The sequence below is a fragment of the Prionailurus bengalensis genome, chromosome B2, assembly GCF_016509475.1.
Source record: "Prionailurus bengalensis isolate Pbe53 chromosome B2, Fcat_Pben_1.1_paternal_pri, whole genome shotgun sequence".
In the NCBI taxonomy this organism is placed as follows: domain Eukaryota; kingdom Metazoa; phylum Chordata; class Mammalia; order Carnivora; family Felidae; genus Prionailurus; species Prionailurus bengalensis.
Window position 1 is genome coordinate 78,134,036 of NC_057349.1, and position 15,329 is coordinate 78,149,364.

The following is a 15,329-nucleotide window of genomic DNA, read 5'->3' on the forward strand; positions in this document are numbered from 1 at the left end:
AATAATGTGAAATATACATACAAATGTGAGTAAAGATCTCCCACTCCAGGATGGTTGGAATAAGTTGGACTCATTGCAACTATAACTTCATTATGTGCTTGGGAATTGTTAGCTCTGATTATCTGGCAATAATGTGAAAGTATTGGGTAACAGTGCCCAGGCATTTGATAAATGCTATTGCAATTTGAGTTTGAAAATTTGAGGTTCACATTTGAAAAACAATCACATGTTAAAAGTAGTAGCATTATGGGAGAAAGAGGAACTCTTTTGCACTGCTGGTGGGAATGCAAACTAGTGCAGCCACTCTGGAGAACAGTATGGAGGTTCCTCAAAAAATTAAAAATAGAACTACCTTACGACCCAGCAACTGCACTACTAGGTATTTATCCAAAGGATACAGGTGTGATGTTTTGAAGGGACACATGCATCCCAATGTTTATAGCAGGGTCACCAACAATAGCCAAAGTATGGAAAGAGCCCAAGTGTCCATTGACAGATGAATAGATAAAGAAGATGTGGTATATATATACAATGGAGTATTACTTGGCAATCAAAAGGAATGAAATCTTGCCATTTGCAACAACGTGGCTGGAACTAGAGGGTATTATGCTAAGCGAAATTAATCAGTCAGAGAAAGAAAAATATCATATGACTTCACTCATATGAGGACTTTAAAATACAAAACAGGTGAACATAGGGAAAGGGAAGTAAAAATAATATAAATACAGGAAGGGGGACAAAACATAAGAGACTCTCAAATGTAGAGAACAAACTGAGGGTTTCTAGAGGGGTTGTGAATGGGGGAATGGCTAAATGGGCAAGGGGTATTGAGGAAGACACTTGGGATGAACACTGGGTGTTATATGTAGGGGATGAATCACTGGATTCTACTCCTGAAAAAATCATTGCACTATATGCTAACTAACTTGGATGTAAGTTAAAATTTTTAAAAGTAGTAGCATGATTTCTTCAGATCATAGGTTAGTCCAATGGGGTTGATGGGCAAAAGTATTAATATTTAACATTCGTAATTATAGAAGATGAAATAATTAGGTCAAATGCATCCTCCAGTGTTTACCTAATCTTAACAATAAGAACAACAAAAACAACAACATAAAAAAGTACCTTAGTCAACTATTTTTGTGGTTCAGATGAAGTACACACACTTCAAATCCCATTCAGGACTTAAGGTCTATGGATTGCACCACTCTGCATGTTGCCATAACAGCTCAGCAGATGGTGTTCTGTAAACACGGACATAATATAGCCATCCATTGTTCTAAGTTTTAATGCCCAAGTACGCTTAGATTTTTCTTCTTGTGGTGAAATAAACACAGCTAACTTTGCACACAGCCTTTATATGTTTGTACCTAGAATTAAGATTATGGCACCCAAAGTCAACACTTTGTAGCCCAACACTGAAATCCCAGAGATTTGAACATCTTTAGCCTTTTGGAAAAGTGAAGAGGTAAACCCAGGGTGTATATGGCCTTCCCTCAGGCATTTGAGAGAAAGTACAAGGATTAAAAGCTAATCCAGTGGGTTTGTGGGAGAAGTGGGGAGTAGAGGGAGGCAAGGCTTTATTCACTCCAGTCTTCTGTAAGGACAATGTATTTCAGAATGCTCTCACCACTCTTTGTCCTCTGAGAACTTTGAGAGTAGGAAAGAAGAGAGGTAGGGGCAGTATATTTGACTGGACATTTAGAGAGAGAGGAGGAATTTGGGGAACAATTATTGTTCTCTTGCCCCTCCCCTCAGGAAGCCCTACTGAAATGAGACAGGGGACATGGTTTGATGTGGTACTGAATCTCCCTAAGACCATGTGTATGAATTTATATAAAGGGCAAGGATTTCTTAGTCTAGGATTATTCCAGAGTCCACATTCTTTTCTTTTTTTTAAATTTCAGCTATCTTATTTATTTATTTTTTAAATTGAAGTATAATTAACATACATTGTTATATTAGTTTCAGATGCACAATGTAACGATTCAACAACTCTATACATTATTCAGTGCTCATCATGATAAGTGTATTCTTAATTCTCTTTATGTATTTCACCCATCCCCAACCTGCTTCTCCTCTGGAAACCACCAGTTCTCTATATTTAAGAGTCTGGGTTGTTTTTTTTTTTTTTTTTTTTGTCTCTTTGTCCTTTGTTCATTTGTTTTATTTCTTTTTTAAAAAAAAAGTTTATTTATTTATTTTGAGAGAGAGAGAGAGAGAGAGAGAGAGAGAGAGAGAGAGAGCGTGTGCAAACATGAGCAGAGGAGGGACAGAGAGAGATGGAGACAGAATCCCAACCAGGCTCCACGCTGCCAGAGCAGAGCCTGACACAGGCTCTGACACCAACTGTGAGATTATGACCTGAGCTGAAATCAAGAGTCCAACACTCAACCAACTGAGCCACCCAGGTGCTCCTGTTTTATTTCTTAAATTCCACATATGAGTGAAATCATATAGTATTTGTCTTTCTCTTATTGACTTATTTCACTTAGAGTTACACCCTGAAGCTTCATCCATTTTGTTGCAAATGGCAAGATTTCATTCTTTTTATGGTTGAGTAATATTCCACTATATCTGTATGTATATATGTATAGATAGATAGATATAACTATCACCTCTTCTTTATCCATCTATCTATTGATGAACACTTGGGTTCCTCCCATATCTTGACTATTGTAAATAATGTTGCAATAAGCATAGGGTGCATATATCTTTTTGAATTAGTGTTTCCATTTTCTTTGAGTAAATGCTCAGTGGTGGAATTATTGAATCATATGGTAATTATATGTTTGATTCTTTGTGGAACCACCATATTGTTTCCAAGTGGCTACACCAGTTTACATTTCCACCAACAGTACACTAAGTTTCCTTTTTCCTAGAGTCCACATTCTAAATGAGCTACCCTGTGGGGTGGAGGGGGGTCTTTAATAATATTTAAATACAAGGTATATTTACTATGAAGCTAAAAAAGCCCTTCCTCACCTGCACAGTGCCCTCCAATGCCCTGGAAATGGCCCTAGCAGTGTGTTTTCATAGACATATATTTCTATAAAATTTGCAAATTTAAGATATTTTAACTGATAAGATAATCACTTGAGATTGCTGTCTCTTTCTATTAGAATTTCTCCTTTGTTGCACTTCCCCTCTTGTCAGAGTTTGGAGTGGCCATGGACATTTTGAGGATCCAGCTAAGGGAAAGTTGTTTTAGGTTTAGTTTTGGTTTAGTGAAATAGATTTGTGTGTTTCACATTCACTTTTGTTTAGAGTTATTACAAAGTGTTCCAGTGTAAGGATGGCTTTCAAGAATCATCCTATTGCCCCTTGTGCCCACTCACCCATTGCTATAACAAAGGTGCAGAGATTGTGGTCTCATTGCAGTTTGAATGTGTCTAGTGAAACCCAGCACCAGAGGGATCCGGGTTATGGAGCAGAAATAAGGTTTGAAATACATCAAGGCAAAATTTTGGTCTGGGAAACTCTTCTAAATATGATGAAACTTGATGGAGGCTTTCTGCAAAATTGGCAATAACCTCCAATGTATATGCTATTAGTAGAAAGTAATTAGAAAAATGTTTTTCTAATTTTTTAAAATGTTATTTATTTTGAGAGAGAGAGAGAGAGACAGAGAGAGAGAGAGAGAGAGAGAGAGAGAGAGAGAGAGAGAGAAGGAAGGGCAGAGGGAGAGAGGGAGAGAAAATATCCGTGCTATCAGCACAGAGCCGGTGCAGGGTTCCATTTCATGAACCGTGAGGTCATGATCTGAGCCAAAATCAAGAGTCAGACACTTAACTGACTGAGCCACCCAGGTGCCCCAAAATTATCAATAATAAAAAGCAAATTTTGAACCACTATGTTAGATAAATGATTGGATTGTCTCTGTTTTTTCTCTGGAGAAAATTTAACAAAGTTTTGTCATATGGAAAGGCAACAGAAGAGTATGCAGACAATAAAGTTTTCTGAAGGAATTCAGTCGAGTGGAAGCCAGAGATATTTCTAGGCTTTCACACATGATTACAGCATAATGAGAGAGGATTTTCTCATGGGATAAACATTGAGTCAGTGGTGTTCCTCACTCCTACTGGACAGGTGGAGTGAAGGACTTAAGAATTTTGTGGGGACTGTTCAACTGACCCTGAATGCAGGGCCATTTTTTTGTTGTTGTTTATTTTGCATATAAAGATTCTCCAGAGAAGAGGTGACCATTGGACAAAGGGAGAAGATAACGGGTGTTTGTACAACTTTGTCACCAGAATTAAATGTTCTTATCAATTCAAAGCAAGGGAAGGAAGGTGCTGAGAAGTCAAAGATAGAATCAAAACGAATACAAGAGTACTCCTCCTTTCAACTATAGCAGATTAATTTGTAGCAAATCAATCATCTAGCTGAGAACAGCTAGAAAGCTAAATACAATACAAAAATAAAACAAGACAAAATTGTTTGAAGGCATCAGACAGCCACCAATGTAATCAGGACTTGAGGAGCCAAGATCCCTGAAAGAAAGGAAACTCATTGGGGTAGTCAATATCCAACTTTTCTGTTTCCCTTAGGCATGTACTGCTATGGAAGCAGCACAGATCAGGAGGAAAGAGAACTGCAAGGAAAGTATATATTAGGAGACTGAGAACCTTACATAGAGCTACCAGCATCGCATAGTTCTAGGGAGTTAAAAATGGTCTTCAGGGTTTGCCAAGATATAGAGGTCCTGGTATAGACTCCCAGGCTTTCAGTAAGAAAACAAGAAATAGACTAGGCTTTTAAAGGGCTGAAACTTAACTCTGAATCAGATCAATTCCTTATTAGATGAAGGTAATATAATTCTATTTTAATGGAGTCTCAGAAGCTTAAAAAAAAAAAAAAAACAACCTCTCTGGAAGGAAATAGTATTACCAAGAACTTCTACAGTATTAAATACACAATTTCAGGCATTTAATAAAAAATTACCAGGCATACTAAAAGATTTGAGAAAAATGAGAACATAAAGCAGACCCACAGGTATTCCGAAAATTGGTGTTAGTAGATACAGACTTTAAAATAGCTATAATTAATGTGTCCAAGGAAGTAGACGACAAGATGGAGAATTTCATCAGTGAGCTAAATATTATATATTTTTTTATAAAAATATATATTTTATATATTTTATATTTTAAATATATATATATTTAAAAATATATATTTTATATTTTTTATATTTTAAAATATTTTATAAAAATATTTTTTATATTAAAAAATCAATTAGAATTTCTAGTTAATATTCAATACCTGAAATTAAGAATGGACTAGATGGCTTTAACAACAAATTAGCTGTTTGGGGGAAAACCTCAGTCTTTCCTCCTGTGTGTTTCCTTTTCTGTCTCTCACACATTTCTGATACCTGATGTGGGTTTTTTCCCCACTAAGCAGTTCTCTTTGACACCAGCTGGGTGTCCTACAATTCAACAAAGGCTGATACTTCATACCTGGAGATGATATCAGATCCCACAGGTTAAGGACTCAATCCCACAAGACTGCTCCCACTTGACTTCAGATGCCATTTCAAGTCCAGATCGTCCCCTATGCTTCTGACTGACTGTCTATAAATCTGAGGTTCCCGCAAACCCCTCCTTGGATTTCATTTATTTGCTAGAGTGGCTCACAGAACTCAGGGAAACACTTATGTTTACCAGTTTATTAAAGGATGTGATAAAAGATACAGTAAACAGCCAAATGAAGATATATATAGGGTGAGATCTGAGAGAGTCCTGACTGCCGGAGCTTCTGTTCCTGTGGAGGTGCAATATATCACCTTCCTGGTATGTGGATATGTTCACCAACCTGGAAGCTCCCTACTATTGGGATTTTTGTGGAGGCTTCCTCATGTAGGTATTATCAATTATTAACTTCATGTATAGGCCTTTCCCCCTCTCTGGAGGATGAGGGATAGAGCTGAAAATTTCAAGCCTCAAATCATTTCTTGATCTTTGTGGTGATCAGTCCCCATCCAGGAGCTCACCTAGTATCACCTTGTTAGAAAAAAGATGATCCTAGTGCTCTTATTACTTAGGAATTTACAAGGGTTCAGGTGCTCTGTGCCAGGAACTGGGGGAATTTTTATATATAGACATAGATATATATATAGAAATAGACATAGATATAGATATAGATAGATACATATCATTTAACATTAGCTGAAGAGAGATTTAGCAATCTGAAAACAAGTCAGTAAAAAATATACAGATAGAAGACTGAAGCACAGAGACAAATGAGGATTAAAGAAAAAGAAAGAAAGAAAGAAAGAAAGAAAGAAAGAAAGAAAGAAAGAAAGAAAGAAAGAAAGATTTGGAATCTAAAGAAAAGTTTTGACATATAGTTATTAGAATCCCAAAAGGATAAGAAAGACAAAATGTGAAGAAATACTATTTAATTATTAGGCAAGAATCTCCTAAACCATATGAAAATTATCAAGACACAAACTTAAGAAATTTTATGAATCCCAAGCAGGATAAAATACATAAGAAAACATACTTAAGTATATCATAGTAAGACTATAGAAACCCAAAGACAAAAAGAAAATCTTAAGAACAGCCAGATAAAAAGATGCATTTCTTTTAAAGAACAAATAAGAGTGATTGCTGATCAATTAATATTAACAATGAACTCCGGAAAACAATAAAATGACACACAAAAGTGTTGAATGAAGTGACAATGTAATACTCTAAACCCAGTGAAAATAATCTTATAAAAAACACATCCCCATCTCTTTTTCCTCAAAGAAAGAACAAAAATATTTAAATACTCTGAAGTAGCTTTGTACTGTGTCTGTTTGGCCGGCTGAACTACATTTCCCAGAATGCTTTCTTGTATGTTCCTGATTAAGGTGAGCTTCCAGAGATACTTGGGAGATTCGGAAGGTAAAAGGGAAGCAACAGCTACTGTAGCTAATATGTTGATTCCCCTTGCTGTTGTGAAGTAGCAGCTGGACCCACAATCACTTCACTTTCTCCAGGATCCTCCTTCAACTTCCCTAACTCCTGGGCCAGGTATGTATTTATCTCTGTGACTGAGGGCTGAGGCTTCAGCAGGATGCCCCTGTCACCAAGGTCAGAGGCAACAAGAACAAAGGTTTCAGTGTTCCTTGTGGCTTTCCAACTCATGTTTGTGAGTTCCAGCCTGCTTCGTGATCTTCTCTTCCTGATTGCCTGCCCTATGGACTTCAAACTCCAACATCAGACAAGGAGATGACAGTCTTACAGAGCCTGCTTAACCAGCTCCCACAATTACATAAGCCAATTCCCTGAAAGTCCAGATGGACTCATACATACACAGTTCTTAATTTTTTACAGTGATAGTACTGCAGCACAACGAGAAAAGAATGGCCTTTTCAATAAACAGTGCTGGTCAATTGGAAATCCATATAAAAGAAACATGCATCTTAATTTTGACCTCACACAATAAACAAAATATGACTCTAGAAGGATTGTAGATCTAAACAAGAAAGAAAACAATAAAGATTCTAGGGTTCTAGAAGATAACAAAGAATATTTTCGTGGCCTTCCTTGATGAAGGAAAATATTTTTCTTTTCTTTTCTTTTCTTTTCTTTTCTTTTCTTTTCTTTTCTTTTCTTTTCTTTTCTTTCTTTTCTTTTCTGAGAAAGACAGAGAACACACATGAGTGGGGGGAGAGGGAGAAAAGGAATCTTATGCAGGCTCCATGCTCAGTGTGGAGCATGACATGGGGCTCGATCCCACAACCCTGGGATCATGACCTGAGCCAAAATTGAGAGTCGGACACTCAACCAACTGAGCCACCCAGGCACCCCTAAAGATTTCTTAAACATGATACAAAAAGCACAAATCAGAAGGGTTAGTAAAGTGAATTTCAAATTTTCAAGAAATTGGTTAATTTCATTAAAATTAAGAACTATTCATCAGAAGATACCACTAAGAGAGAGAAAATGCAGTCACAGGTTGGAAGAAGATATTTGCATACATCTAAGAAGAGACTCATATCCACTATCTTTATAGAATCCATGCAAATTAAAAATACAAATTAGAAAGCCCAATAGAAAAATAGGCAAAAGAACAAGTATTTTTGCGATAGGATGTCTGAATGAAAAACAAACATATAAATGGGCAGCAATAGGCAAAAAACAAACAAATAAAAACTCAACCTAAACCTTGTACTTTATCCAAAAATTGACTCAAAACAGATTATAGAGGTAAATATAAACCATACTACTATAAAACTTTTAGAAGAGAACACAGAAGAAACTCTTCACCAACTAGGGATAGGCAGAGTTCTTAGAAATAATACCATAAAGCTCTGGAAAGGAAAGGAGAGGAGAGAAGAGGAGAGGAGAGGAGAGGGGAGGGGAGGAGAGGAGAGGAGGGGAGGGGAGGGGAGGGGAGGGGAGGGGAGGGGAGGGGAGGGGAGGAAAGAAAGAGAAAGAAAAGAAAAGAAAAAAGAAAAAGAAATGGATTAATTGGGGTTCATCAAAGTTTAAAACTTTTGCTTTGCAAAAGAGCCTATTAAAAAGATAAAAAAGCCATTGACTAGGAGAAAATATTGACATTTTTGATGGCAAATATTTATATGACATGTAAATTGACATATATGACAAAAAACTTGTATCCATAACAGAGAATTTTCTAAACTCAACAGTAAAAAAAAACAATCCAATTAGAAAATGGGAAAAGACATTTCACCAAAGAAAATGGGAAAAGTTCAAACTGGTCTGGATGGTCTGGGACGGCTGAAGGTCTTGTCAGAGCAGTTGCTACTGCTCTAGGGGTGGTTTTGCATTTACCTGAGCTAAGAGATAAACTGGAAAGAAAAGCTTAAGGAAAAATGTGGAGCAAATATTGGCGAATACAAGAAGGTGAGTACTAAAGGTCAAGTTTTGGGGCCTAGCTGGTGACATTAGTAAGTAGTGTCCCTAAAAGGGGATATTAGGGAAGAGTATTTGTAGGTTTGGGGATTCTGAACTCAGGTTTATGACAGGTTGTTCACAGTAGGGAACTGGTTGGAACTGGATGAAGTTCATGACACGCATTTTAGAATTGATGGTCATAACAAGGTTATAATCTGGAGATGAGTTTTATGAAGAACAAACTATTATCCTGATAAGTGAGTTGTTTACCCAGATAAGAAAACTATTTGCTTATAGGAATTGGTTTCTGCAGTTTTCCTGATACAAACTGTTAAATTTTATTGATCTGTGACTTTAGCTTCCTTGGCAAGAATTTCCTGGGGGATAAAGGCAGTAATATTGACACAGGTGGTCTTAGCAATCAGTCCCATCATTTAAGTTTATGTAGGTGCAGGCAATCTCCATTTTAAAAAAATTTATTTATTTATTTTGAGAGAGAGCATGTGTGCAAGAGCGAGCCCAGGGGAAGAGCAGAGAGAGGAAGAGAGACAATCTCAAGCAGGCTCCACACTCAACACAGAGCCCAACATGGAGCTCGATCTCACAGCCATGAGATCATGGGGTGAGCTGAAATCAAGAGTCAGATGCTTAACCAGCTGAGCCACACAGATGCTCCAAATCTCAATTCTTAATGCAGTGGAATGAATACCCTATAGCAATGGAAATGAATAACTGATAAATGCATCAATATGAATAAATTTTAAAACATGAGGTTTAAAAAATTAATATGGTGATGGAAATCAAAATAGCAGTTAATGGAGGAGGGGATGGATAGTAACTGAGAGGAGGTATGATGGGATTTGGGGATGCTGGTGGTATTCTAGTTCCTATTTTGGGTAGTGGTTACTTGAGGGGGTTCACTCTAAAATCCATCAAGGTGTACACTTAGGATTTGTATCCTTTTCTGTTAGCATTCTGCTTTGATTAAACAAAATGATGATTTAAAAAAACAGGTAAGCAAAGGAGAGGCCTAAATTCTGACATCAGTTTATATTTTAAATAATTGTAATTGAAAATAAATGTAGCAATACTACAAAGACAATTTGAACAAAAGAAAATCATTCCTCAAAATTACAAAATCCTGTTGTCTTGTTTGCCTTGCCACTATTCTGTGACTGTGTCACTCTGCCTTACTCCATCAGGCGTTTCTGGTCTAGCACAGAGCATCCTTTCTCTGCCTGCTTATTCAAATTGTATGGATCAAAACTCTTCCTCTTGCAAAACAAAAACAAAAACACATGTAAAATTTCTTTATGAGACATGGCAGGAAGACATTCTTAGTCGCTTGGAGTGAGTGGTAGGGGTTTATTAATTTTAAACAGAGCGAGCATTTTGCTCAGAATAGAAAACTCCGACTCCTGTTAATATATGAGACTGTCCTCTTCTTTAGATTTTAGTCTTTTACTGTGGTTCTCAACGACTGCCATCATTAACAAAGAAAAGTACTTAGCTTGTCAGCAGGTTACCTTAATTGAGCACATTTGCAGCTTTACTGTGAATAAAAACACTTAGCTGTAATCCACAAATAACCCTGCCTTGTGCATCATCTGTTGTAGAACAACTTCCAAATGACTTGAGGAAAAACTCCAAGTGTTTTAGAAAGAAAGAAGGAACAAGGGAAAAAGAGAGAGAGAGAGGAATCACAGAAAATAGAAGACAAGGAAATACTTATTACTTGTTTAAAGAGACTTTTCATTTTTGTTTATGGCATTGCAGGGCATCCTTGTAGAATTATTGTAAGAGAAGACTTTTTTATATTTTATGCATCTGAAAGTGGACTTCAACTATACCTCCATTTTATCTGTACTTTCTAATTCACTAAGTTCTTTCCAGCTTATTTCTCTCTCTCTCTTTTTTTAAAGTTTATTTATTTTGAGAAAGAAAGCACAGTAGGGGAGGGGCAGAGAGAGAATCCCAACTGGTATCTGTGCTGACAGCATGGCACCACTCAGGGCTTGAACGCACAAAGCCATGAGATCATGACCTGAGCCAAAAACAAGAAGAGTTGGACACTTAACCGACTCAGCCACTCAGGTGCCCCAAGACAGAACCTTTCTAAAATGGAGTCCCTACAGCTTCCCTACCTCAAAACCATATAATAAGAAGCAATTACGTATTATTTGGCAAATTAAGAAGGAAAGTGACACAGATCAGTGGTTCTCAAGGTGTGGTCCTAGGAATGGTGACCTAGGTAACCAATGGTGTGGAGCAGCTCCCAGATTTGAAACGGAATTTCTCAGGCCCCAGCCCAGACCCATTTTGTGAGACCCTCTGGAGTTGGGATCCTGTAATCTGGATTCAATAAGCCCTCCAGGTGATTCTGATGCATGCATACTCAAGTTTGAGAACCTTTGATATAGGATAATGCTGAGGGTATATGAATGACCAATTGGCAAGCTTTCAGAAACACTAAGCAATCTTATGAGTGCATCTGTTAGGCTTTGGGAACTCTAAGAGTTTGTAAATTTTGTGATATGTTGCATTTCACATCTATGTTGAAACTGTTTTATTTCAAAGGTATGGTGCCACAAACAGCAGTTTCTATTATAACCCAAATATCCTCATGTTTCTCTAGTATCTGGATAAAAATAAGGACACTTGAACATTGATACTGGCATATCACTGACTTATTGGTGGAGTTTAGGACCAACACCCTCCTTACTCAGAGGCGTGGCTAGTTACAACAGGCCCACAACAAAGCCTCACACAGGCCACTGTCTACCTCTGATGCCTTCCCTCTCTTTTGGGAATTGAGTTTGTGCAAGGGTGGACGAGTAAGAGTGGTTTGGGGGTTTGTGTTTTTATTCACAGTGATGGGAGCAGATTGACAAAGGAATAAAAGATGCCTCAGTATCTACAGATAAGTTGATTCTATGGCCCTCCGTGCTATTTTTTTTTAATTTTTATTTATTTTTAAAATATTTATTTATATTTGAAAGAGAGAGAGAGAACGCAAGGGGGAGGGGCAGAGAGACAGAGACAGAATCTGAAGCATCTAGCTCCTGGTTTAAATGGCTTCAGTAACTTCCCATGACCTTCAGATCTTAAGATCCTATTGCACTTGAGTTAGTTTCAGTGATTTGCAACTGAAATAACAGTTGTATGCTGAATCTCCCAAGATCCTATATCCAAAAAAATTCTCCCCTGTGCTTCTACCATCTCTCCAGGGGGTCAGATCTTGTTCCTTATTGGCCAAGGAACAAGTAACCCTGCTCTTCTCCATTTCTTCTCTATCTATAAGCTGATGCACAAATATCATCCCTCCCACTTAACCAAGAAAGACCATTTCCTTGCCTGTCACCTACTACAAAAGACACCAGAGTTTTTGGATGGGCAGGGGCAGAGTTTGCTGGCTCCATGTGCTCAGTCTCTGCAGGGGCTCAAGATTATCCTGCTACACTTCCCAGCTTATAAAATAGCTGCAGCTTCTAGGCCTTACCCAAGAATTGAAAAGGGGAATGCTTTCTTCTGAAAAGGCATGATTCTCCTCCAAGAGTCAGCTTCCAAGGAATCATCTAATTTTTACACACCAGCCATGGCTGAGCTGTAGGTGTGATGTCTCCTCTGATTAACCCTATGGAATAAGGAATGAGGCAAAGGGCAGGGACAGGAAAGGGCATCCCAGCAGGAAATGTTGAACAGAAGAGTGACATGATTAGGCTTGTATTTTAGAAAGGAGGACAATAGTTTGTAGGGGAGTTTGGCTGATGGCAAAGGGGTCTGTGCATTAATCTACTCTCTTCTTAACCATCTCAACTTCCATAGCTTCCAAGACACTCCTGTCCTGTTCTTCCTCACACCATTCTGACCATCCTTTCTCAAACCCCTTCATGATCTCCTCCTGCTCAGCTCACTCTCTCACTGTTGATGTCTCCAGTGACATTCATTCATTCATTCATTCATTCATTCATTCATTTATTGTGTGTGAGAGAGAGAGTGCAAGTGGAGGAGGAGCAGACAGAGAGGGAGAGAGAGAATCCTCAGCAGGCTCCGCACTGTCAGCTCAGAGCCTTACATGGGGCTTGATCCCAGAAACCATGAGATTATGACCTGAGCCAAAATCAAGAGTTGGACACTTAACCAACTGAGCCACCCAGGTGCCCCAGATGTTTCCAGTACCTTGTAGTGGCCTACCATTCCTTCTCTGCCTCCTCTCCTTACATGCTCACATCCACTGTATGGTTTTACCTATCATCTGTATTTGATGATTCTTAAACCTTTATCTCTCCTGAATATCATGGGCATATGCTCAATACCCTTATCAGACTGTCATTGGTCACAGGCAACCCCTGAAGGACTGGATGAAACAATTCCCTGAAGCCACGAGAACGTCCAGCAAAGGAGCCACTGGGGGTAGTCAGTGGAAGATCTTTCACAAAGCCCCAAAGAGGGGATCTTGGCAGAAGGTCACAGGTCCACTACATTATCCTAGTTTCTTTTTTTCCTTCACCTCCTGCTTCTCCTGCCCCAGTCAAAACAAGATCCCAATCCATCCCATATTCTCTATACTTACTATTACTGTCCTAATCCAGGACTTCATTCCCTCTCTCCTAGAATATTGCAGTGGCTTTTTAAACCAGTTCTGTGTCCATCTTGTTCTCAGAGAAATCTATGTAAAACATACATATGACCATCTAGCTCCTGGTTTAAATGGCTTCAATACCTTCCTATGACCTTCAGAATACTGAGCCAGTCCCTTACCATGGATGTGAACCCTCCTCGACTGACCCCTAGCTGTTTTCCCAATTTCATTTCTTTCCATTTTCCATTTTATTATTCACTCTTTGGTGAATATTTAACACGCACTATATGGTTTCATGCTTTGAGGACTGTATTCATTCTGTTTTCACTACCCTGAAACATCCTTTCTAACTTCCTTGCCTTCGTTAATGCTTCTGATTCTCTCAGCTCAGTCACCCATCCCTCCAGGCCAAGCTACACACCATTCTCTGTGATTCCAAAGAAACTTGTGCACATCATTGTATTATCACTTATCACATTATGTTGAAATGATCTATTTTTATATTTGTCTCCTTCACAAATCTTTAAGGTCCTCAAGGGCAGAAAATATATCTTAATCTTTAAATTCCCAATGTCCATATAGTACCTGTCACATTGAATGCTCCAAATTTTTTTTCACTAAACTGAATCTAACTGCACCGATAATGGATTCTTGCTTCCATGGTTCAATTAAAAAAAATTTAGAATAAAAAAAAATTTTATTTTGAGAGAGAGAGACAGAGTGCAAGCAAAGGAAGAGCAGAGAGAGAGGGAGACACAGAATCCGAAGAAGGCTCCAGGCTCTGAGCTGTCAGCACAAAGACCAATGCTGGGCTTTAACTCATGGACCACGAGATCATGACCTGAGCCAAAGTCAGACGCTTCACCAACTGAGCCACCCAGGTTCCCCTAATTTTTCTTTTTTCTAGTGTTTAGAAATAAAAGTAAATACAGGATTACCTGACGTGGGAAGTATCAAAACCAGTTTTCCTAAAAATATTATATGAAAGAAAAACAGCAGTAGATTGTGATCCTCAAAATAATATCAGTTCCCCATTCTAATTTTTTAAACCTATTTATGTTTCCTACCACTTGATACATTTCATTTCCTTGCCGTAACAGATATTCCTATGATGCCAGACCACAATATAATTTTTACAAATAGCAAACATTTGTTCTTCTTACAGTTCCTACTGGAAGCAGATTACTCCTCAAGCTATCAGGCAAATGCTCTTTGATTTCAGCGAATTTGCAGTGGAGTGTGTGGGTATCTATTATCCATTGCCACAATGAAGCTGCACAACAACCAACATACCTGTTTAAGCCCAGCTGTCCTGAGCAGGCTTGTCTGACCTTGGCAGGTAGCTCTGCTGACCTGGGCTGGGCTTGCTCACATGTCTCGGGCCCAGCTGACTGATGGCCAGTCTTAGGATGGCCTCTGTTGGAATGATGAGGATGACTTGGCTTGGCTGTCTTCAGTGGGCTAGTTGGGGCATAATCACCAGTTCAAACACTTTTTCAGCTTCTGCTTGTGTCATATTTGCTAGTATCATATTAACCAAAATAATTCATAAGGCTGACCCCAGAATCAGAGTGGGAGGGCATGGATAAGGTATGGACACAGGGGTGAGGGGTAAAGTATGGAGGAGTGGAGAATTGGGATTATTTTTGTATTATACCACACATGGCCTAATTTTTTCCAGTTTGTCAGCTAATAAAGCATTCAGTGGAGTCAGATATCCCCATGACCCACATTAATGATATTAGCTACTTTGACATTGGGTTGGCTTAATGCTGGGGAAAAGAAGCCAGCATTTGTTTTATAACAACAACAGTAACAACAGCAAACCAAACCGTGCTTTTGATAAAACACCAATAAATTAATTTATGAGTTTTATTAAGTATTATAAGACAGCTATC